Source organism: Hylobates moloch, unplaced genomic scaffold (genome assembly GCF_009828535.3).
Source record: "Hylobates moloch isolate HMO894 unplaced genomic scaffold, HMol_V3 SCAFFOLD_11, whole genome shotgun sequence".
NCBI lineage: Eukaryota > Metazoa > Chordata > Mammalia > Primates > Hylobatidae > Hylobates > Hylobates moloch.
The window spans coordinates 69,023,285-69,045,659 of record NW_026652286.1 but is presented as its reverse complement, the minus strand read 5'-3'; the positions used below and the strand labels follow the sequence as shown (position 1 = coordinate 69,045,659).

At 37.0% G+C, this 22,375-nt stretch overlaps 1 protein-coding gene across 3 annotated transcripts in view; it reads left to right on the top strand.

Moving 5' to 3' along the window:
* CCDC82 (coiled-coil domain containing 82) overlaps window positions 1–22,375 on the top strand; it is a 146,031-nt gene that overhangs the window by 82,637 nt on the left and 41,019 nt on the right. The window lies entirely within an intron of this gene.

Below are 22,375 nucleotides of genomic sequence, written 5' to 3'. Positions count from 1 at the left end.
TTCATTTTAATGAAAAGGTAGGGGGAGAGGAGTCTATGAAGGAAAACAAGAAAGAATAGCCAGATGAGTGTTGTTAAGGCATTTAGGAACGTCCACTATTACTTCTTCCATCTCACTAGAATCACTACCCTTGGTATAGACTTAAAATTGAAAGACTGTAAGGAAATCAGAATCAGTGTGCCAGGCATAGTTTCTCTTCCTAGAAAGTTTATATGACATATGGCTAATAACACCAAATTGAAAATAAGCACAAAATACAGCCTTTTTGAGCAGCCCCTTTGCATCATCTTTTTGCAGCATCATTAATAAATCATTTTAAATGGACAGAAGAGGAAAAGGTCAATCCGTTGTCCCAAGTGCAGAAATGGCCACAAATCTCTATGAAATTCAATACAAATAGTCATTGAAAAAGAATCACATTATCTGTCTTGTTAAATTTGTTTAAAAATTCTTATTAAATTTGGGTTGACTTGTTAGATTATATAATTGGGTATATTTTGATGGCCAAATATAGTCCTTTGAAACTATAGGAATCAAATTAAAGGCTTATATGCCAATAACCATCATGCCCATTGTAAAAGCAAGATCCCTAAGGGTTGGAACAGTGCCTGACATATAGTAAATTAGGCAATCCTTGGTGTTCTCAGGGGATTGGTTCCAGGACCCCTTCAGATGCCAAATTCTACAGATGCTCAAGTCCGTCATACAAAATAGCTGTTATATTTGCATATAACCTATGCACATCCTCTCATATACATTAAATCATGTCTAGATTACTTATCTATACTTTAATAGATTACTTATAATACCTAATGCATGAATGAAAGCTTCTGAAAGCATTTGTATTGCTCTTTGGTAATTTGCTCTGTCCCCACACCTTCAATGTGAAGGAATCATGGAGTCTCAAAGTTGAAAAAACCATCTTATCAAACAGCCCATGTGGTGACTGAATCCTTTCTCTAACAGTCTAGCCAATTGACTGTGTAATCAATCTTTTAACTCTACTAGTGATGGAAAACTCAATACTTCTGGAGGAAGTCCATTATGTGGCAACAACTCTAGTGTAAAGTTGACCCTTTTATTTAGTCACAAACTAATTCTCTGTTGTCAGTTGATCCATAGAGAAATAAACAAAACATATTTTTTGTGTGTTACCATGGGCTTAAAAGCAATATATACCATGGGCAAAAAGCAATATATATGTCCACTGCTAAATTCTAAGTACCTAGAGCAGCATCTGGCATATTTAAGGCTTCTGTAAATATTCACTAAATGTTATGTTATTATGAATATCCACTTAATTCATTATTGCCATTAGACTATTTACAGCCTTTTTTTTTAACATTGACTCCCACAAACCACATTCTTCCTCTCTTTACACTTTGCAGTTCGGCAGATATGGATGAAAGGAAATCACCAAACAGTCATTTTAATAAACTTTACCTTGTTAGAGGATGGAATGTATAACAGTCATACTTGCATTTTTTTTATTATACTTTAGGTTTTAGGGTACATGTGCACAATGTGCAGGTTTGTTACATATGTATCCATGTGCCATGTTGATTTCCTGCACATACTTGCATTTTTAAGTGCTATTTTTTGTGTATGCTATTAAGTGTTACGGATTAGAAAAAAGGTATTCTAATCTAGTAAATAGAAAATAAATGCCCTGTGTGTCTACCTTTATTTTAAAGCATTTTTATTTCAACTTCTATTTTATATATATATCTGTTTGTGTGTGTGTGTGTTTTCATTTTTAATTATTGGGGCACTTGGTATATATATTTATGGGGTATATGGGATACTTTGATACATGTATACATGTGTAATCATTACATCAGGGTAAACGAGGCATTTAACACCTCAAGCATTTACCCTTTGTGTTAGAATTAAATTATTTTAAAATGTACAGTTAAATTATGATTGAATATAGTCACCCAGGTTTTTTTATCAAATACTAAATCTTATTCATTCTTTCTATTTTTTGTGCTCACTAACCATTCTCCCTTCCCCCTGCCTCACCCACTTCCCAGCCTCTGGTAACCATCATTCTACTCTTAGTGTCCATGAGTTCAACTGCTTTCATTTTTAGCTCCAACAAATAAGGGAGAACATGCAATGTTTGTCTTTCTATCCCTGGCTTGTTTCACTTAACACAATGACTTCCAGTTTTGTCCATGTTGTTGCAAATGACAGGATCTCATTCTATTTTATGGCTGAATAGTACTCCTTTATGTATATATACCACATTTTCTTTATCCATTCATCTGCTGACGGACACTTTAGTTGCTTTCAAATCTTAGGTATTGTAAATAGTGCCACAATAAACATGGGAGTGCAGCTATATCTTTGATAAACTGATTTTTTTTTCTTTTTGTTATATGCCTAGCAGTGGGATTACTGAATCATACAGTAGTCTATTTTTGGACTTTTTCAAGGAACTTCCAAACTGTTCTCCATAGTGGTTGTACGAATTTACATTCCCATTAACAGTGTATGAGAGTTCCCTTTTCTCTACATCCTCACCAGCATCTGTTATTACCTGTCTTTTGGATAAAAGCCATTTTAACTGGGGTGAGATGATATCTCATTGTAGTTGTGATTTGCATTTCTCTGATGATCAGTGATATTGAGCACATTTTCATATACCTGTTTGCCACTTGTGTGTCTTCTGTTGAGAAACATCTATTCAAATCTTTTGCTCATTTTTAATCAGGTTATTCAATTTTTTTTCCTATAGAGTTGTTTGAGCTCCTTATATCCTCTGGTTATAAATCCCTTGTCAGATGAATAGTTTACAAATATTTTCTCCTTTTGTGTGGGTTTTCTCTTCACTTTGTTGATTGTTTCCTTTGCTATGCCAAAGCTTTTTAATTTGATGTGATCACATTTATCCATTTTTGCTTTGGTTGCCTGTGTTTATGGGGTATTACTCAAGAAATGTTTGCCTAATCCAATGACCTGGAGAGTTTCCCCAAAGTTTTCTTTAAGTAGTTTTATAGTTTGAGGTCTTAGATTGAACTCTTTAATTCATTTTGATTTCATTTTTGTATTTGTCAAGAGATAGGAGTCCAGTTTCATTCTGCTATGTATGATGGATATCCAGTTTTCCCAGCACTGTTTGTTAAAGAGACTGTCCTTTCCCCAGAGTATATTTTCGGCACCTTTATCAAAAATGATTGCTCTGTAGATGTATGGATTTGTTTTGGGGTCCTCAATTCTGTTCCGTTGGTCTATGTGTCTGTTTTTATGCCAGTACCATGCTGTTTTGGTTACTATAGCTCTGTAGAATAATTTGAAGTCAAGTAATGTGATTCCTCCAGTTTTGTTCTCTTTGCTCAGGATAGCTTTTGGGGTTCCATGTAAATTTTAGAATGTTTTTTCTATTTCTGTGAAAAATGTCATTGGTATTTTGATAGGGATTTCACTGAATCTGCAGATTTCTTTGAGTGGTATGAACATTTTAACAATTTTGATTCTTCTAGTCTATTAAAATGAATATCTTTCCATTTTGTGTGTGTGTCCTCTTCAATTTCTTGCATCAATGTTTTATACTTTTCTTTGTAGCTGTATTAGTCCATTCTCACACTGCTATGAAGAAATACCCCCAACTGGGTAATTTATAAAGGAAAGAGGTTTAATTGACTCACAGTTCCACATTGCTGGGGAGGCCTCAGAAAACTTACAATCATGGTGGAAGACAAAGGATAAGCAGGCACCTTCTTCACAGGGAAGCAGGACGGAGTGAGTACAAGCAGGGGAAATGCCAGGCGCTTATAAAACCATCAGACCTTGTTAGACTCACTCATTATCACAAAAACAGCATAGGGGAAACCACCCCCATCATCCAGTTACCTCCACCTGGTCCTGCCCTTGACATGTGGGGATTGTGGGGATTACAATTCAGGGTAAGATGTGGGTGAGCACACTGAGCCAGACCATATCTGTAGCGATTTTTCACTTCTTTGGTTAATTCCTATGTATTTTTTTGTAGCTATTGTAAATGGTACTACTTTCTTTTTTTCTTTTTCAGATTGTTCACTGTTGGCATATAGAAATACTACTGATTTTGGTATGTTGAGTTTGTATGCTGCAACTTGATTGAATTTGTTTAACAGTTCTAATAGGTTTTTGGTCAAGTCTTTAGGTTTTTCCAAATATAAGATCATATCATCTGGAAACAAGGATAATTTTACTGTTTCCTTTACAATTTGGATGTCATTTATTTCTTTCCCATGCCTGACTGCTCTACCGAGGACTTCCAGTTGAATCACAGTGGTAAACGTGGGCATCCTTGTCATGTTCCAGATCTTAGCAGAAAGTCTTTCAGTTTTCCCTCAGTCAGTATAATATTAGCTGCGGGTCTGTCATAGCTTTCATTACTTTGTGGTACATTCCTTATATACCCAGTTTTTGAGGCTTTTTATCATTAATGGATGTTGAATTTAATCATATGCTTTCTCAGTATCAGTTGAAATGATCACATGGTTTTTGTCTTTCATTCTGTTATATGCTGTATCACATTGATTGATTTGTGTATGTTGAACCATCTTTGCATCCCTGGGATAAGTCTCCCTTGGTCATGATTAATGATCTTTTAACTGGTGATCTTTTTAGTTGCTGAATTCAGTTTGCTAGTATCTTGTTGAGGATTTTTGCATCAATGTTCATCGGGGATATTGGCTTGTAGTTTTCTTTTTTTGATGTATCTTTGTTTGGTTTCAATACAGGGTAATATGAGCTTCATATAATGAGTTCAAAAGTATTCCCTCCTCTATTTTTTTGGAATAGTTTAGTAGGATTAGTATTACTTCTTCTTTAAATGTTTGGTATTATTCAGCAATGAAGACTTTGGGTCCCAGAATTTTCTTTGCTGGGAGATTTGTTTAAATTACAGCTTCAATCTCATTACTTATTATTTGACTATTCAAGTGGTACATGTCTTCTTGGTTCAATCTTGGTTGTATGTGTCTAGGAATTTGTTCATTTCTTCTAGGATCTCCAATTTATTCACATATATTTGCTCATAGTGGCCATAATGATCCTTTGAATTTCTGCGGTATCAGTTGTAATGTATTCCTTTTCAGCTCTGATTGCATTTATTTGGGTTGTCTCTCTTTCTTAGTTTAAGTAAAGGTTTGTCGATTTTATTTTTTCAGAAAACCAACTTTTTATTTTGCTGATCCTTTGTATTGCTTTGTTCCCATTTCATTTATTTCTGCTCTGACCTATTATTTCTTTTCTTCTACTAACTTTGGGTTTTGTTTGCTCTTGCTTTTCTAGTTCATTAAGATGAATCATTAGGTTGTTAAAGTTTTTCTTCCTTTTTGATGTAACCATTTACAGCTATAAACTTCCCTCTTAGTACTGCTTTCACTATATCTCATAGTTTTGAGTATGTCATGTTTCCATTTTCATTTCTTTCAAGAAAATTTTCAATTTTCTTCTTAATCTCTTCATTGACCCACTGGTCATTCAGGAACATATTATATTCCATGTGTTTATATAGTTTTCAAAATTAGTCTTGTTATTGATTTCTAGTTTTATTCCACGTGGTCAGAGAAGACACTTGATATTATTTCAATTTTTTGATTTTTTTTTTTTCCCGAGACAGAGTTTCGCTCTGTCACCCAGGCTAGAGTGCAGTGGTGCAATCTCCGCTCACTGCAAGCTCCACCTCCTGGGTTCACGCCATTTTCCTGCCTCAGCCTCCCAAGTAGCTGGGACTACAGGTGCCTGCCACCACACCTGGCTAATTTTTTGTATTTTTAGTAGAGACGGGGTTTCATCATGTTAGCCAGGATGGTCTCAATCTCCTGACCTCGTGATCCACCCACCTCGGTCCCCCAAAGTGCTGGGATTACAGGCGTGAGCCACCACGCCCAGCCTTTGAATGTTTTAAGACTTGTTCTGTGGCCTAACATATGGTTTATCATTGACACTGATCCATTTGCTGAGGAGAAGAATGTGTATTCTGCAGCCGTTGAATAAAATGTTCTGTAAGCATCTATTAGGTCCATTCGGTCTATACTGCAGATTAAGTCTGATGTTTCTTTGTTGATTTTCTATCTGGAAGATCTGTCCAGTGCTGAAAGCAGGATGTTGGAGTCTCCAGATATTATTGTAGTGGCATCTACCTCCTGCTTAAGCTTTAAAAATATTTGCTTTATATATTTGGGTGCTCCAGTGTTGGATGCATATAATACTTATGATTGTTATATCCTATTGCTGAATTTGCCACTTTATCATTATATAATAATAACACTGTCTCGTTTTATGGTTTTTGTCTTGGAATCTATTTTGTCTAAGTATAGCTACTCCTGCTCTTTTTTGGTTTCCACTGGCATGGAATATCATTTTTCATCGCCTTATTTTCAGTCTACATGTGTCCTTATAAATCAAGTGCATTTCTTGTAGGCAAGAGATCACTGGGTCTTGTTTTTTCATCTGTTCAGCCACTCTATGTCTTTTCATTTGGAGAGTTTAGTATATATATTCAATGTTATTATTGATAAGTAAGAATTTACTACTGCCATTTTGTTATTTGTTTTATGGTGGTTTTGTAGTCTTCTCTTCCTCCTTTCCTTCCTTTCTGTCTTCCTTTTAGTGAAGGTGATTTTCTCTAGTGGTATGTTTTAATTTCTTGCTTTTTATTTTTTTCTGTATCCATTGTATGTTCTTAGATTTGAGGTTATCATAAGCCTTGCAAATAATCTTATAACCCATTATTTTAAACTGATGACAACCAAACACTGATTGCATAAACAAACAAGAAAAATAAAACGAATAAAAACACTACATTTTAACTTTTTTTGTACTTTTAAATTTTTGTTTTTATCTATATCTTATTACACTATGTCTTAAAAATTGTACTTATTTTTTATCACTTCATCTTTTGTCTTTCTACATACAATATGAGTTTACACACCACAATAAGTGTTACAATATTCTGATTTTTCTGTACTTACTATTACCAGTGAGTTTTGTGCCTTCAGATGATTTTTTATTGCTCATTAACATCTTTTTCTTCCAGATTAAATAAATCCCTTTAGCATTTCTTGTAGCAGAGGTCTGGTGTTGATGAAATCCCTCAGCTTTTATTTGTTGGGAAAGTATTTATTTTTCCTTGATGTTTGAAGGATATTTTCACTGGATATGCTATTCTAGGGTAAAAGTTTTTTTTCTTCAGCCCTTTATATCATGCCACTGTCTCCTGGTCTGTAAGGCTTCCACTGAAAAGTCTACTGCCAGATGCATTGGAGCTCCATTGAATGTTGTTTATTTTCTCTTGCTCCTTTTAGGATCCTTCTTTATCCTTGATCTTTGGGACCTTGATTATTAAATGCCTTGAGTTAGTCTTCTTTGGGTTAAATCTGGCTGGTATTCTACAACCTTCTTGTACTTAAATATTGTCATCTTTCTTTAGGTTTGGAAAGTTCTCTGTTATTTTCCCTTTGAATAAACTTTCTACCATTATGTTTCTCTCTACTTTCTCTTTAAGGCCAATAACATTTAGATTTGCCCTTTTGAAGCTATTTCCTAGACCTTGTAGGCATGTTTCATTCTTTTTTGTTCTTCTTCCTTTTGTCTCCTATGATTGTATATTTTCAAACAGTCTGTCTTCAAGCTCACTAATGCTTTCTTCTGCTTGATCAGTTCTGCTATGATGCATTCTTCACTATGTCAACTGCATTTTTTAACTCCAGAATTTCTGCTTGATACTTTTTAATGATTTCAATTTCCTTGTTAAATTTATCTGAAGGATTCTGAATTTCCTGCCTCAGCCTCCTGAGTAGCTGGGACTACAGGTGCCTGCCACCATACCCGGCTAATTTTTTGTATTTTTAGTAGAGACGGGGTTTCACCATATTAGCCAGGATGGTCTCGATCTCCTGACCTTTAAAAATGATGTATTTCTTGTAGTCTTCAAATCAAGACTTGTTTGAACGCGTCCTTCTTGGGCAGGCTTTCCAGTTATTTGAAGAGACTTGAGTGTTGTGATCTAAGTTTTTGGTCACTGCAGCCATATTTGCACAAAGGGGTACCCCAAGCCCAGTAACCACCCCTTGGCTCCCGCCTACGTTTGCTCAAGGCCCTAGAGCTCTACAATCAGCAGATGGTGAAGTCACCCAGGCTTATGTCCTTCCTTTAAGGGTGAAAAGTTCCCCCTAGGACCTGGGCGGGTCCAGAGATGCTGGCAGGGAGTCATGGCCTGAAGTCAGTAACCTTAGTAATCTATATGGTGCTCTGTTCTTCCACAGCTCAGCTGGCACCCAAGCCACAAGACAAAGTCCTTCCCACTCTTTCCTCCCCTTTCCCCATGAAGGGGAGTCTCTCTCCATGTCTACTACCACCACAGGCCCACAGGGAGTACTTCCAGGCTACTGCTGATGTTTGCTTTAAAACCAAGGGCTCTTCAGTCAGCTTGTGGTGAATGCCGCCAGGCACAGGACTCAGCTTTCAGGCCAGTGGGCTCCCCTCTGGCTCAGGGTAGGTTCAGAGATGACATCCAAAAGCCAAGGCCAGGAACTAAGGATCCCAAGAGCCCACTTTGTGGTATTCTCCACTGAGGCTGAGATGGTACCTAAACTCAAGACAAAATCCCCTTTACTCTTCCTTCTTTTCTCAAGCAGTAGTCTCTCCCCACAGCCACCACAACTGTGAATGTGCTGGGTCACATCTGAAGCCAGTACATCTCAGAGTCTCACTCAAGGCCCACGGTGTGTACTACCTAGTTGTTGCTGACGATTATTCAGAGCCAAAGGCTCTTTACTCAGCAGATCACGAATCATGCCAGGTCTGGGTCCTTCCCTTCAAGGTAGTGGGTTCCCTTCTGGCCCAGGGCGTGTCTGGAAATGTCTGAGAGCTAGGGTGGGCCTGAAATGGGGGCCTCACAATGCTGCCTGGTGCCCTATCCTACTGTGTTTGAGCTGGTGTCCAAGTTGCAAGACAAAGTATGCTTTACTCTTCCCTCTCCTCTCCCCAAGTGAAAGGAAAGGGTCTCTTTCAGAACTGTGAGCTCTACTTCCTGGAGTTGTAAGAGGGGTGATACTAGCACTCCCTTAGCTGCCCTGGCTGGTTTCTCACTAGGTCACTCCCCACCCCAACCACCCACAGTCCACAGACTCTGAGCCCAGCACAGCACTAGGATTTGCCTAGCAGTTGCAGTCCTTGTGGCCTAGGCAGGCTTTCAAGGTTTTTTTAGATCTGCAGAGCACTTTCACCCACAATGGCAAGGCTTGACAAGTTCAGGTTCTGACCACTGGAATGGGTGATTGCCCTTTGACTAACACTGGTCTAAATGCTCCCTCAATGAGTGCCTGCTGAGTTCTACCAAGTGTTGGCAGCACTGCATTCCAATGCAAGTTCCTTAATTGCTCTGCTCTTCCTCTCCCAAGAGTACAGATTCTCCTCCCTGCCACATGGCCACTGGCAGGGGATTGGGCAAAGTTCATGTTGGAAATTCAAGGCTGTCTTTCCTAACCTCTTCATTGCCTCTTTCAGTGATATGAAGTTAAAACCAGGTGCAGTGATCATGATCGCTCACCAGATTCTTGGTTCTTATGAAGGTGCTTTTTTTGTGTAGATAGTTGTCAAATTGGGTGCTCCTGTGGGGGGGACAGTTGGTAGAGGCTTCTATCTGGCCGTTCTTGCCCTGCCTCCTTCTTAAAGCTTTTTGTGTATTACACTTTTAAAAATTTTTATGTAACTGTATATTGCCACACGCTAACAAAAAATATGGTGCATGCTTGAAAATTAATTTCCTGTTTTGAATATATGCAGGAGTCTTGGTCAACCCAGATCAGATTTAGCCCAATTAGGCTAAATTCATAAATTCCAGCTGTTTTAATAAGGATGATGGCAATAGCCTAATTAGAAGCCAACTCTGTAAAGCTGTGGAATATATGATTAATGTTAACACATCAGTCATGATGACTGTAAAAATAAAAGACATGTATTAAAGACCAGACATTTTTGCAATTTAATAAAACATTCATTACCTAGGGAAAGATTTTATGAAAACTCACTTAAGATAACACTTATATTAGATATTTTAGCATTTTTAGAGTATAATCATTATTAAGCATTTTTTATCTCTCTACTTTAGTCTTTGAGATTTTTTTAACCTAACAAATCATCTCTAAGTAAGATAAAATGGGTATTATGTATAAAGGTCTGGAATGTGTGTCAACAAAATAGATTATTTGTATAATGTGTTTACAGTAATTAATCAATAAATATTCATATTGTAAATATTTCTTAATGAAATAATTCCAGTTTTAAGAGCCAATTTGTATGCTAAAATGCATCAAAAATAATCAGTCTTTCTGGGTATCTCCCTATCATCTCATTGATCACAAAAGTACTATAACAACCTAAAGTACAAGCATCATTTTTCTAACATACAAAAGTATCTAAACATTTAATTTCAAGTCCATGGTCACAAATCTGCAGAAAGAAATTGGGGGATGACTTTTTCAACTTTTTGTTTATGAAGTAGGTTAATATTTGTAGGTAGATAAATATTTGAGATGAATGAATGACAAAATTACATAGTCACATGAAAGGAAAAAATAGTGCTTAAATTAAAAGAGATAAGTGTTTATCTAAGATACATGTTATTGTTTAATATATAAAATGCAATTTTCCCCATTAAGATGAGAAAAAAAGGAGATTTTACTAAGGTACAAATATAGCTTATAAAATTAATTCATGGAAAACTAATTTTTCCATGTTGTATCCAATTTTATTTGTTAAAATATCTGTAATAGAATAAAAATAGACTAGTCCTAAATACTTAAATGAAAATAGAAAATAATAGTGGTGCTTAATTTTATAATCAAGTGCAGCATCTTGTTTTCAATTGCCATGGAGCTCTCATACATTTCTGTAGCAAAGATTTTTCTTCTTTATATGTCTTATACAACAAGGAGTGCCTTGTCAAACAAGTCTTTTATAAAAACTTGAATTTGTACATTTTTTGCCTTACATATGTACAGACAATTCCCTATTATTTGTGTCAATTTCAGATCCACTCAGGATCTTTCCTTGCCAACCTCATAATAGATACAGAGATCAAACAAAAAAGATAGAGAGAACGAGCTGGGGCACAGTCTATAGACAACAATGAGTTTGCTGAGAAGGCATATCTTCCCTTAGACTGGACAATAAGACAATATGTATTAAAAAGGGATTAAATAGGAGAGCTTAGCTGCTTAATACCATTAATTATCTTAATCTCAGAATGGCATCAAATATCAATCATCTCCATGATCTTTTATCAAAATGCTATTAGTGAAAAAGTAGATTCCCACTGCTACACAATTTCATTTAGGTGGCAACTAAAATGACATAACTGCTCTTGGTCAGCTTGAAATCGTCCCAATATAAAATATATCTTAAATAACTTTTTTAAAACTCCCATTATTATTGCTCATGTTTTATGACCATAATTTTAATTTTCCTTATTCAGAAAGATATAAAACATTATTCAAATGCTGATTACTAATATTTTCAATATCCCATTTCTTATTAACTCATCTCTGTTTTTCAGGTTTCTCTTATCTTTTCCTTTAAATGTTATTATCTTTCCATAAAATCTTAGATTTATACACCGCAAGGAATTTTCAAACACAATTAATCTTTTTCTTGTCTTGATACTTCCAAAAGTTATAGAAATATTTTTCTCCCCTCTTAGAGATCTCTTTGAATTGAGAATCTACAAACATCATATAATTAAAATATGAAAAATGTTGTCTTCTGATTCAGAACGTGAATAAAAGGGTAAGGGCTCTTATTATATAACAATAAGAGAAAGCAGCTTAGACATTAAAAGAGTGCCAAAGACTGATTGTATACTATAGCTCAACATACTGTAAATACCTGAAGTTGCACATCTTTAATCTCTCCCTTTGAACACAAACTCTTCTTCTTTCAATTATCATACTCTCCTACATTTTTCTTCATGTTTATGATGCCCTCCATTCCTTTAATCCTTCCTATTAATATAAAAACTAACATTAGTTCCTAAAATATTATGCATCATTAATTTAATCATCTTAACAATATGTATTATTATCCTCATTTTATTTATTTTTAAAGTTTTTTAAACAGCTTTATTGAGATATAGTTCATACACCATGCAATTCACTGAAGTGTACAATTCAATGGTTTTTATTACCTTCAGCAGATATGTGCAACCATCACCAGATTCAATTTTAGAATATTTTCATCACCTCAAAAAAATAAAAACTTCTATATTCTTGAGCTGTCACCCTCATATTCCATTCTCCACTCCCCTGGCTCTAGGCAACCACTAATCTACTTTCCATCTCTATTGATTGCCTATCCTCTGTTTTTACATGAATGGAGTCACACAATATATTATCTTTTGTGACTGGCTTCTTTCATCACCATAACATTTTGAAAGTTCATCAATGTTGTAGCATATATCAGTATTTCATTCCTTTTTTATGGCCAAAAACCATTCCATTGTATAAATATACCATATTTTGTCAATTCATTTGCTCACGGGTGGACATTTCAGTGGTTTCCACCTTTTGGCTATTATGAATAACACGGCTATAAATATTCATGTATAAGTTTCTGTGCGGACATATGTTTTCATTTTTCTTGGGTATATACCTAGGAGTAAAATTGCTGGGTCATATGGTAACTTTATGTTTATCATTTGAGGAACTGCCAGGCTGTTTTCCAAAGTAGCTGCACTATTTTACATTTCCACCAGGAGTTTATGAATGTTCAAATTCCTCCACATCCTTGCCAACATTTGTCGTTACCTGACTTTTTAATTCTAGCTATTCTAGTGGGTGTGAAGTGATACCTCATTGTGGTTTTGATTTGCATTTCCATGATGATGTCAGGCATCTCTTCATGGACTTACCTTCCATCAGTATATCTTCTTTGGAGAAATGTTTACTTAGATCATTTGTCTATTTTTCTTCAACATTTATTTTACAGTCGGGGGTACATATGCAGATTTGTTGCACGGGTAAATTGTGTGTCACTGAGGCTGGGTGTATGAATGATCCCATAACCCAGATGGCGAGCATAATACTCAATAGGTAGTTTTTGAACACTCACCCCAAACTTACCCTCCTTCCTCTAGTAGTCTCCACTGTCTATTGTTTCCATCTTTATGTCCATGTGTGCTCAATGTTTAGCTCCCACTTATAAGGGAGAACGTGCGGTATTTGGTTTTCTGTTCCTGCATTAATTTACTTAGGATAATGGCCTCCAGCTGCATTCATGTTGCTATAAAGAACATGATTTTGTTCTTTGTTAGGGCTGTGAGGTATTCTATGGTGTATATGTACTATATTTTCTTTACCCTGTTCACCATTGATGGGCATCTGGGTTGATTCCATGTCTTCGCTATTGTAAAGAGTGCTGGGATAAACATATAAATGCATGTGTCTGTATGGCAGAACAATTTATTTTCCATTGTATATATACCCAGTAATGGGATTGCCTGATTGAACAGTAGCTCTGTTTTAAGTTCTTTGAGAAATTTCCAAACTGCTTTCCATAGTGGCTGAACTAATTTACATTCCCACCAACAGTGTATGAGCATTTCCTTTTCTGCATAACCTCACCAATATCTGTTATTTTTTGTCTTTTTAATAGTAGCTATTCCGACTTGTGCGAGATGGTATTTCATTGTGGTTTTGACTTGCATTTCTCTGATGATTAGTGTTATTGAGTATTTTTTGTATATTTGATGGTCACATGTATGTCCTCTTTTGAGAGGTGTCTATTCATGTCCTTTGCCCATTTTTAATGAGGTTGTTTTTTGCTTATTGAATTATTTAAGTTTCTCATGGATTCTGGTTATTAGACCTTTGTCAGATGCACAGTTTGTGAATATTTTCTTTCATTCTGTAGGTTGTTTATTCTATTGATAGTTTATTTTGCTGTGCAGAAGCTCTTTAGTTTAATTAGGTCCCATTTGTCTATTTTTGGTTTCTGTTGCAACTGTTTTTGGAGACGTAGTCATAAATTCTTTGCGAAAGCTGATGTCCAGAATGTCTTAGGTTTTCTTGTAGGATTTTTATACTTTCAGGTCTTACACTTAAGTCTTTCATCCATCTTCAGTTAATGTTTGCATATGATAAAAGCTACATGGAAAAGGTTCCAGTTTAATTTTTGTTTATGTGGCTAACCAGTTATCCTAGCACCACTTATTGAATAAAGAGAGTCCTTTCCCCATTGCGTGTTATTGTTGACTTTGTTGAAGATCAGATAGTTGTAATTGTGTGGCTTTATTTCTAGGTTATCTATTCTGTTCCATTGGTCTATATGTCTGTTTTTGTACCAGTACCATGCTGCTTTGGTTACTGTAGCCTTGTAGTATAAGTTCAGATACTATTATCCCTCCAGTTTTGTTCTTTTTGCTTAGGATTGCTTTGACTATTTGTATCCCCATTTTAGAGATTATGAGACTCAAAGAAATTTAGAGATTCACCTGAGATACATGGCTAGGACTTCTGATATCAAGATAAATGGTTGAGAGAGCAGATACTTTATTCTCATCTTACATCAATCATATAAAGGATAGAAAATATATATACACTTTTTTAAAAGAAGCAAATACAGACATCCTTAAAATAGGCAGATAAACTTTCAGAAGATCATAAACTGTGTGCAAGAAAATTGTGCTCCATATGTGTAAGTCATGAAGCTGGAAACAAGAACAAAAAGAGGCCTAGCAGAAAGATTCAGATACATAACCCAACCTTCCAGACTAAGCATGAGAGGAAAAAAAAAAAGGTGTCTATACTCAGGAAGGAGCAGAGCTTGGTGTAATTTTTAGGGAGATAATTCTTGTAGCTGGTAAAAAGTCAGAAAAAATGGGGAGCATCCAAGCTCAGAAGACCAGATTCTAAGTTTTCCATCTGGCAAGATATAATATTGATTCCTTATCCTATAAGTGGCTCCAAGCAAACCTTAGCAGATGTTTTTATACTTCCCCAATATGTGCTGTATAAGCAAAGACCATAGTCTTTCATGGTATTGCAACTGCAGTTAGAAGCACACAATCAAAAATTACCAAATGTTGGAGTATCAACTCTATGAAAGACTGCAAACTCAAAAAATGGTAGGGAACGGACAGGGATAATATAGAAATCAAAAAATAACTTTTAAATAAGTAAAATTAATACAATCAAATAAAAGAAGATTACTGTATACAAGAAACAAGAATAGGTACTTGTAAAATGAACCATATGGAAAATCTCAAAATGAAAATTGGTAGAACTGGGATTCAAATATAGTTGAGTCCCACGTTCTTTCCTCTGATACCACAGTTGCATGCCCCCCCATACATGCACACAAAAATGCATATACAGAAACATGCACATGCTTATTTGCATATTGTCTTAGTCCATTTGTGATGCTATAACAGGATATTTCAGACTGGGTAACTTATAATTTTTTTTTCCTCATAGTTCTTGAGGCTGAGAAGTCCACAATCAAGGTGCAAGCATCTTGCAAGGGCCCTCTTGTTGTGTCACCACATGGGCAGAAGGTGAAAGGGTGATAGAGTGCCCACTCCCAAAAGCCCTTTTGATAACAGCATTAACCCATTCATTAGGGTAGAGCTTTCATAGTCCAATTACTTCTCAAAGGCCCCACCTCCCAACACCATTAGATTGGTAATTATTATACATTTTAACACGAGTTATAGAAGGGACAAATATTTAAACCATAGTGTTCTGTCTATAGCTCAACAAAAATGCATGTCTTTCTCATAAACAAAATATGTTTGTTCCATCCCAATACCCCCAAAAGTCCTAACTTGTTCCAGTATCAGCTTTAAAGTCTAAGTCCATAGTCTCATCTAAATATCAGCTAAATCAGATAAGGATGAGTCTCAAAGTACAATTTATCCTGAAGTAAATTCCTATCCAGCTGTAAGCCTGTGAAATCAAACAAGTTATATGCTTCCAAAGTGCAATGATGGAACATGCATAGGATAGACATTCCCATTCCAAAAGAGAGATAGGCAGGAAGAATGGAGTTACAGGCACCAAGTAAGTCTGAAACCCAACAGGGTAAACAACATCAAATCTTAAGGCTTGAGAAAAATATTTGACTCCATGTCCTGACTGGACATACTAGAGTGGATATGGGGCCCCCAAAACTGAAGACAGCCCTACCCCAGCTAAACACAGCCCACAATTCAGCTCTCACAGATTGGAGTCAGGTGCCTGTGGCTTTCTCAGCCTGGCACCGCACACTGGTGGCTCTACTGGACCTCAAGCATGACACTGCCCCCATAGCTCAATTAAGCATTACCGTAGTAGAGACTCTCTGTGACAACTCTTTGCTGGTGGTATGTCTTTGCCTGCGCCCTAAAGCTATCTGACATCTTTGGAAATCTAGGTGGAGGAAGCCATGCCTCCACAGCTCTTGCATTGTGAGCCTGCACAATTAGCACTATGTGGACACTGCCAAGGTTTACCACTTGTGCCTTCTAAAGTGGCTGCTTAAGGCAAACCTGGGGCTGCTTGAGCCACAGCTGGGGTGGTCAAGGATTGCTGTAAGCCAGAATGCAGGGAAAGGGGAGCCCAGGGACCCCTGGTTGGTAAGCTCCTGGAAGGTGCCTCAGGCCAATCCCTTAAACTATTCTGCCCTCAAGGTCCTAGAGCTCAGAGCCTGCGATGTGAGGGGCAGCCTTGAAGATCTTTGAAATGCCACTGGGGTGATTATTGCATTGTCTTGATTAATAGTGCCTGGCTTCCTCCTATCCATACTAATCACTTTAGCAACAGTCCCTTGGCCACAACCTTGGTTTTTTTCTCCTAAATGTGCTTTTTCATTCTTTACATTGCCGGGCTAGGGATTTTCCAGTTCTCTACATTCTGCTTCCCTTTTGATTATAAATTCCATTATTAAATAATTTCTCTTCTTGCATCTTACTATATGTGCTTAAGAGAAGCTTCACAGTCCTCCATTTATGCAGCCAACAGACACATGAAAAAATGCTCATCATCACTGGCCATCAGAGAAATGCAAATCAAAACCACAATGACATACCATCTCACACCAGTTAGAATGGTGATCATTAAAAAGTCAGGAAACAACAGGTGCTGGAGAGGATGTGGAGAAACAGGAACACTTTTACACTGTTGGTGGGACTGTAAACTAGTTCAACCATTGTGGAAGTCAGTGTGGCGATTCCTCAAGGATCTAGAACTAGAAATACCATTTGACCCAGCCATCCCATTACTGGGTATATACCCAAAGGATTATAAATCATGCTGCTATAAAGACACATGCGTGGCACTGTTCACAATAGCAAAGACTTGGAACCAACCCAAATTTCCATCAATGATAGACTGGATTAAGAAAATGTGGCACATATTCACCATGGAATACTATGCAGCCATAAAAAAGGATGAGTTCATGTCCTTTGTAGGGACATGGATGAAGCTGGAAACCATCATTCTCAACAAACTATCGCAAGGACAAAAAACCAAACACTGCATGTTCTCACTCATAGGTGGGAATTGAACAATGAGAACACTTGGACACAAGAAGGGGAACATCACATACCGGGGCCTGTTGTGGGGTGGGGGGAGGGGGTAGGGATAGCAGTAGGAGATATACCTGATGTAAATGATGAGTTAATGGGTGCAGCACACCAACGTGGCACAAGTATACATATGTAACAAACCTGCACGTTGTGCACATGTACCCTAGAACTTAAAGTATAAAAAAAAAGAGAGAGAGAAGCTTCACAGTCCTCTCAATATTTTGCTGCTTAGAAATCTTTTGCCAGACATCCTAGTTCATCCCTCTTAAATGCTGCCTTCTAGAAAGCCCTGGGGCATAGACACAATTCAGGCAAGTTTTTTGCTACTTCATAAAAAGATGGCTCTTCCTCTAGTTTCCAATAAGATATTCCTTATTTCCATCTGAGCTGTTACCCACATTGCCCTTAATGCTCCCTTTTTGGCAACACAGCATTTTTCCAGCGGTCACTTCAAAACTATTCAAATGCTGCTTCCACATTTTCAGATATTTGTTATATCAACACCCCACTCCTTTGGTACCAATTTCTGTCTTAGTCCATTGTGCTACTACAACAGAATACCTGAGACTGGGGAATTCATAAAAGACAGAAATTTATTTCATCACAGTTCTGGAGGCTGGGATGTTCAAAACCAAGGCCCTGGCATCTGGTGAAGGCCCTCTTGCTGAGTCATCATATGGTGGAAGACAGAAGAGTGAGAGAGTGCTCACTCCCAAAAGTCCTTTTCATAGTAGTGTTAATTAATTGACGAGAGTGGAGCACTCATGGCCTAATCACCTAGAACTTACACTACCATCAGATTCGCAATTAAATTTTAACATGAGTTTTGGAGGGGAAAAACATTAGTAATATGGCACTTATTCAGTTTCCCCATTATTATTTTATACCTAGTCTTGATTCCATGGTCCATCAAAGAAACTCATTATCCTCTTGTTCCCACATCTACTTTGTTTGCCCTGAAAATTGGTAATCTTGTGGTTCTCAACTCTGGCTGTATTATTAGAGATATCTGGGAACTTAAAAAAAATAAATAAAAGATATGCCATAGTCACTTTAGACCAAGTAAATCAGATCCTCTGCGAGTAAGACTCATGTACTGATATTTTTTATAAAAGCTCCCTGAATGGGTTCTATGAGAATAACTGCCCTAATGTACCTATTTTTGTTTCACAAAGGGCTAATTATTCAACAAATTTGTGCCTCCCTTTTGATTATATAAAGTTGTCATTGTGAAGCAGCTGCCTAGTTAGGGAGTCATTCCCATCACCCATCCCACCCCCACCCCACATCAAGGTAGAGCCAGGTGACTAGTTTTCACCAATAGAAAGTGAACTGAAAGAATGTATATGGCTTCTGAAAGAAGGGCATTAAGGAAAAAGTGTGCACTCTGTATTCTCTCTTTTCCCAACTGCCAACCGGATGCAGAGGATTCTAAGTGTTTAGCAGATGCAAAATCACAAGATGGAAAGCACTTGGGTCCAAGAATCACTTGAAAAAAGTCATGCTTTGACAAAGCTTTATATCATAAGACCACTAAGAGAAAAAGATAAACAACACTTACTGTGTTAAGCCTCTAAAATGTGGGGGTTTCATCAGCTACAGTTACCCAAATCAACACAGAAATAGGTATCTTGAAGTGGGGTGCTACTGTGATAATCAAATACGTGGCATTATATTAGTGAGTAGGAAATATGCATCAAGGAAATAACTAGCAGGCACTGGAAAGATGGAATAGTGGTAAGAAACATGTTGTAAATATTACTTTCAATAACTCGGAAAGCAGACTGACTCTAAGCTTGTGATTCTAGAGCAGTGATTCTCATACACGCACAATTTTGCCGCCAGGGGACATCTGGCAATGTGTGGAGACATTTCTGGTTGTCATACTGGAGCAGGGAGGAAGTGGTAGGTAGAGACAAGAGATGTTGCTAAGACTCCTTTAATATCCAGTACAGCCCCCCACAACAGAGGGTTATCTGCATCATGATAACCCTGAAGTTAAGAAGCCCTTCTCTAGAAGAAGTGGCTGGAAAGAGCCAGAAAATTAATGTTATTTGCTCCTTGCTGTGTTCAGCAAATAATACAAGAAAGAAATGAGCTCAGAAAATTAGTCAGTTATAAGCAAAATAAAGCATACCTTTATTTTGGCATTCAGTTAAATACCTTGGCTTAGAAAAAGTCCAGAAATTTGGGGGCTTTTGTAGGTTTCAAAAACTATTTCTCCAGACTACAAACAGTAGGAAGGAAATAAGACTGAAAAAGCAAAGCCTCAGTAAGACTTCTCAGTTAAACAAATGGATTCATCCCTGCAGCTAAGATTAAATTAAGGTTTACTTTCCCAACCAAATGTATCCTTTAGATGATCTCCTGGACATTGAGCTAGTGTCTACGAAAATATCTTAAGAATTACAAAACATCATGAAAATATTATTTTTGAAGGCCAACTCAGTTGTTACTATCTCTACTTCTCATATCAAAATTATTATACCTCCTTATGCCACTCATCAGAATGTCTTTCATTTGCACTCTTCCAGTAACACTTAACTCATTCTCCCTTTCTTACATGTCTGTTTCCTCCTTTCCATTGTAAATCTCTTGAATGCAGATAGTCTTAGCCATATATCCCATACGTGATCTAGAACATGTCTTATACATGATATACAATTAATGTTTAAGTATATGTCTATTGGATATATACTACTCTGCAAAGCATTGATCCCATGGTCTTTGATCTGTAGATGCTTATATTCCAGTATTAAGAGACACAACCACAAGAATCACTTTACAATATGGCAATTCTTATAGAATCTGAGGCACTACAGACACTTATTTTCACATTAGGTGTCACTGGGGAAGAAACTGCTGTCTACTGGTCATTCTTCCATCCCAACTTCTTTTTGTTGTTGTTGTTGTTGAGATGGAGCATCACACTGTTGCCCAGGCTGGAGTGCAGTGGCGCGATCTCGGCTCACTGCAAGCTCCATCTCCTGGGTTCACACCATTCTCCTGCCTCAGCCTCCCGAGTAGCTGTGACCACAGGTGTCCACCACCATGCCTGGCCATTTCTTTTTCTTTTTCTTTTTTTTTTTTTGTATTTTTAGTAGAGACGGGGTTTCACCGTGTTAGCCAGGATGGTCCGGATCTCCTTATCTTGTGATCCACACGCCTCCGCCCCTCAAAGAGCTGGGACCACAGGCGTGAGTCACCTTGCCCAGCAGCTTCCATCCCAACTTCTAATTGCATAGGACTGCCTGAGACTAATTATTAAAGAAAGTTGTCACGGACTTAAATAGGAAAAACAGATAAGAGTACATATCTAAGAAGTGTAGCTAGTCTTAAAGAATTTGAGTGATGATCTTTTAAGGCTGAATCATAACAAACTAAAGTTTAATACTTAAGTAGCAATAAGGATACCAAAACAAAAAAGAAAAAGAAACCACTACAACTGCCCATTGGAGGAAATGGAGAGAAGAAAGGGCATGTGTATACATCAGGAAAGACTAAGAAGAGATATAGATAATAATGTTGCTACTTCAGACCAAGGTAGCTGAGCTGTATTTTGACACTGAGTTAAATAATTATTTGAACTTCTTAACCCATCTGGGTGGCTCTGACATTATGATGCTAATGGAGAGTTCACTATAGATGGGAAGCAAAGCAATAATTTTAATTTCCCTTCTAGACTAAGTCCAGTTTCTCAATTGAATATATAAATCATAGAGCCAGACAGGGTGACTAGGTCACATGCAGGTAAGGGAAATGGATGAAATCACTCAGGAGCAGCAAAAATCATGACCAATGCATAGCTTAAAATGTAAAGGGTATACAGAATAGAAATCAGTGGAGAAATGAATAAGCAACTAAATCTTGATTTTTTTTTACATAACTCACATCTTGTTATGCTGGTTCTTTTATATGAGCTTACAATTGAGCCAGATGGCTTTGGGGTTTTTTTTTTTTTTCAAATATGTATAGTTTTTCCACCTTGATTTCAAGATGTTCAAGGAAAGCAACCTCTTCCCTTTCTTTTATATTTTCCTAAACCCACCACAGCTGGCAGTTTTCAACATATAGTAAAACTCAATAAATTTTTGATTTACTGGATTTCATCATAACAAAGAATTCAACTTTCTACAACCCCCTTGCCACAAAAAAGCCCAAATCTCTCAGAAAAAAAAACAACATTATAATTTCCTACATGATCTTGTATTAGGTATATCTGCTCTCATAAAATTCTTGACTACTGGAAGTGTAAGAAGCATTGCACTGTCATTGGCTTTCTGAGAGTATTGTGTCAAGGCACATCAATGAGAAAAAAATTAGTGAAACTGGTGAGAGAACATGAGCCAATGGCAAATTTTTTAATGGATAAATAGAATGCCAAACACAGCCTCTGGTAAGACAGTGATAGAATAGGAATTAGGAGCTAAGGATACACAACTTTGGGGGCAGATACAGAACCCAAATAGCTTTTGGCTTCAACTGCTACAACTACTGATCAGCCTTTATAATTAAGGATAGAAGGATCCAAAACAGGGCTAGAGTACCAGTGTTGGCAGATTTCAGAGAATAGCTGTAAACCAAAGAAGAGCAGTCTCTTACAGGCTAGAGAAAGAGTCACAAGATTCACACTTATGGCCACAAAACAGTGAACCTTTTACTGGGGATTCAAGTTTAAAATCACACAGCTTAACAGTAATGTTAGTTTTACCACTAGGTGGCAATGAAACAGCTGCATTGGGCTGACATGATTAATTTTAAAAACTGTGCAAATCCAGACAGAAATTCCAAGATTTGTAGTACATATTTTCATTTTAG